The sequence below is a fragment of the Oryctolagus cuniculus genome, chromosome 14 (assembly GCF_051225735.1).
Source record: "Oryctolagus cuniculus isolate XC-2025 breed Fujian yellow rabbit chromosome 14, ASM5122573v1, whole genome shotgun sequence".
NCBI lineage: Eukaryota > Metazoa > Chordata > Mammalia > Lagomorpha > Leporidae > Oryctolagus > Oryctolagus cuniculus.
In genome coordinates this window covers 71819645-71823265 of record NC_142880.1, presented here as the reverse complement: position 1 = coordinate 71823265, position 3621 = coordinate 71819645, and the positions used below count along the sequence as shown (strand labels likewise).

At 42.1% G+C, this 3621-nt stretch overlaps 1 pseudogene; it reads left to right on the top strand.

The window, feature by feature from the left end:
- The first annotated feature begins 1075 nt into the window (after positions 1–1075).
- LOC149122385 (U6 spliceosomal RNA) lies at positions 1076–1172 on the top strand (annotated as a pseudogene).
- The last annotated feature ends 2449 nt before the right edge of the window (positions 1173–3621 follow it).

The window sequence follows — 3621 nt, the reverse complement described above, 5'->3', positions numbered from 1 at the left end:
CCATGAAGGAAAAATATATTTCCTTCCAAATTTTCTTGAAAATAGTTGAATAATAATGACAAATGATTCACACAGAATTCCAGAAAATGATGAATTGAATGACTGAGCACATCTCACTTGCTATACAAACTAAATAATGAGGGGAGTAGACAGTAGTTGGTGGGAAAAGATGCTATTCGAAGAGTGGATTAAAATTTGAATTTTAGATTTGGATTTTGGCTTTTCTGGGTCTTTTGTTGAAATATAAGATTTTCTAAAATGTCAAATGTTTTCTTCTTGGCTTGGAAATTTATAAGAAATGAAAGTCACAGCACAAACATAAATTCCTCAAGATCCGCAATTCTGTAACAGCCATCCTAACACTGTGGTGAGCAGGAGCCAGTGATTCCATCCAGGTCTCCCACATGGGTAGTAGGGTCCCAAAGTACCACAATACCAGTCCCCAAAATACAACTCCCTACTCTATACTCATTGTCTATTATTCCAAGCTGTTACAAAGGCCTTTGGCATCTGACTTCTTCCATTTCTTTCTTTCTTTCTTTCTTTCTTTCTTTCTTTCTTTCTTTCTTTCTTTCTTTCTTTCTTTTTTTTTTTTTTTTTTTTTTTTTGACAGTGAGAGAGAGAGACAGAGAGAAAGGTCTTCCTTTGCCGTTGGTTCACCCTCCAATGGCCGCTGCGGCCAGCGCAATGCGACCGGCGCACCGCGCTGATCCGATGGCAGGAGCCAGGTACTTATCCTGGTCTCCCATGGGGTGCAGGGCCCAAGCACTTGGGCCATCCTCCACTGCACTCCCAGGCCACAGCAGAGAGCTGGCCTGGAAGAGGAGCAACTGGGACAGGATCCGGCGCCCTGACCGGGACTAGAACCTGTGTGCCGGTGCCGCAAGGCGGAGGATTAGCCTAGTGAGCCGAAGCGTCGGCCTTCCATTCCCTTTCACGACGTCTCTGTCAACATCCCTCCTCAGCTCAGCCTTCCAGCTACGTGGAAAACAGTGTTATGACTTCTTCCATTTGTGCAGGATCCTCACATTTTAAATTCAGTGAGCTCCTGTTCTTCCCTCTGAAACAGGCCAAAGTGATTGCTTCAGCATCACATACACTGAAATTAGAATAGATTCGCATGGCTTCCACACAAGCATGACATGAAAATTCATGAAGCATTTCATATTTGTACAGTGCTTGATTCCACTTACACAGGGTTCTTAGAGTAGTCAAATTCATGGAGACAGAACTTACAATGCTCGCTGCCTGGGAGTTGGTGGAGGGTAGCATGAGAAGTTATTACCAGATAGCGTGACAAATTGAAAAGAAGTCTGCGGGATGGTGATGGTAACACAACAACACAAACATGGTTAATGAGACCTAGACACTTTAAAATTACAGGGATGAGGGCCTGTGTTGTGGCGTAATTGGTTAAGTCGCCACCTGGGAGGGCATTGCGCATCAGAGCATTGGTGAATCTGAGGCTGCCCCACTTCCAACCCATCTCCCCATTGATGTGCCTGGGAAAGCAGCAGAAAATGGTCCAAGTATCAGGACATCTGCCACCCACATGGGAAAACCAGATGCAGCTTCTCTTTCCTGGCTTCAGCTTGGTTCAGCCTTGTTTATTGGAGCTAGTTAGGGAGTGAACCAGCAGATAAAAGATGTCTTTTTTCTCTGTCTCTCCTTCTCTGTCACTCTGCTTTTCAAATAACTAACTAAAAAATAAATCATTTAAAAGTGATCAGGATGATATATTGTAAATTGTATCTATGTTATCACAATTTTTAAAATAACTGCCAGAAATCTGTGGTCCCTTTCCTTTCTATGCATCTTTATATCCCAAAGGAATTAAGCACTCCTATTTTTTAATCAGTAGAATGATATAGTTGCACCCTACATGGTTGCCAAGGACCATAACCTTAAACTCAACTGTTAGTCAATACTCATCAAATACTTAGTTGGACAACATAAATTTGCAAAGGATCACATGCATGAAATGTAACCCATGTGTTCCTACAGATACAAAAATTCTATCATTTGGAATTACCTTCACAAACAGAAAAGAGATCATGCATCTAGAACATGTGGTTTCTTCTCTTGTAAAAACTGCTTTTATTTGAATTAATTTTGCATTATATCATCATTGGCCAATGCTAACAGCCACTACGGGAAATAGTCCTGTGAAATCTATTTAATGCATGGATGCTGCTGAGGACGGTGAATTGTTTCTCTCTCTCTCTCTCTCTCCCCTTCCCTCTCTTTCTATCTGTCTCTCTCTCTATAGATAGAGAGATAGAGATAGAGATAGAGATAGAGATAGAGATAGAGATAGAGATAGAGATAGAGATATTTATATGAGGGAAAACTATTTTTTTTTTTTTTTGGACAGGCAGAGTTAGATACAGAGAGAGAGACAGAGAGAGAGTTATAGAGAGACAGAGAGAAGGGTCTTCCTTCTGTTGGTTCACTCCCCCCATTGGAGATCCAATTTGGATCTGAAGCCGGAGCCGGGTGCCTCCTCCCAGTCTCCCATGCGGGTGAAGGGACCCAAGCACTTGGGCCATCCTCCACGGCACTCCCGGGCCACAGCAGAGAGCTGGACTGGAAGAGGAGCAACCAGGACTAGTATCCGGCGCCCCAACCAGGACTAGAACCTGGGTGCCTGCTCCACAGGCAGAGGATTAGCCAAGTGAGCCGCGGTGCTGGCTGGGAAAACTTCTTAATTTGAACTCTAGAAATAGTTTCACTTTCTTCTTCTTTGGAAGCAACATGAATAATGTAATTGTTTATGTTCTCATTTCTGCCTACCTTGCAAAATGCTTAGAGACCAAATGCCTATTCTAGCATTTTCTAGATCTTATCTATGTACTCTATGTACTCATTTACTGCTGACTTCAAATTATTTATTTAAATTTATTTTATTTACTATGTTATCCACTTTTCCTTTTACTTTTTGGCATGAACCACTTTAAATCTATTTTTGAATAAGTGAGTAATAAATAAAACTCATAAAATCAGCTTCTCACTAAGTTCCTACTGCATGTTGCACGTATTTCTACTATTGTTTTTTTTTTTTGTTTTTTGTTTTTTTTGTTTGTTTTTGTTGTTGTTGTTGTTGTTGTTTTTACAGGCAGAGTGGACAGTGAGAGAGGCAGACAGACAGACAGAAAGGTCTTCCTTTGCCGCTGGTTCACCCTCCAATGGCACGAGCCAGGTGCTTCTCCTGGTCTCCCATGGGGTGCAGGGCCCAAGCACCTGGGCCATCCTCCACTGCACTCCCTGGCCACAGCAGAGAGCTGGCCTGGAAGAGGGGCAACCGGGACAGAATCTGGCGCCCTGACCGGGACTAGAACCCAGTGTGCCGGCGCCGCAAGGCGGAGGATTAGCCTAGTGAGCCGCAGCGCCAGCCTCTACTGTTGTTTTTTTACAATTTATTTGTATTTATGTGTATGTCATTCACACCAGACAATGAACTCTTTTAGTGCATGATCCATGTCCTATTATTATTGTTGTTGTTTATTTCAGCCCAATCAGAATGCCTAATAAAATACATATAAATAACTTTAATTGAACCGGTATGTAAGTGGAAATGAGAAATGTATTTTTAGAAAACAATGTAAAATTCATCTTTTAACT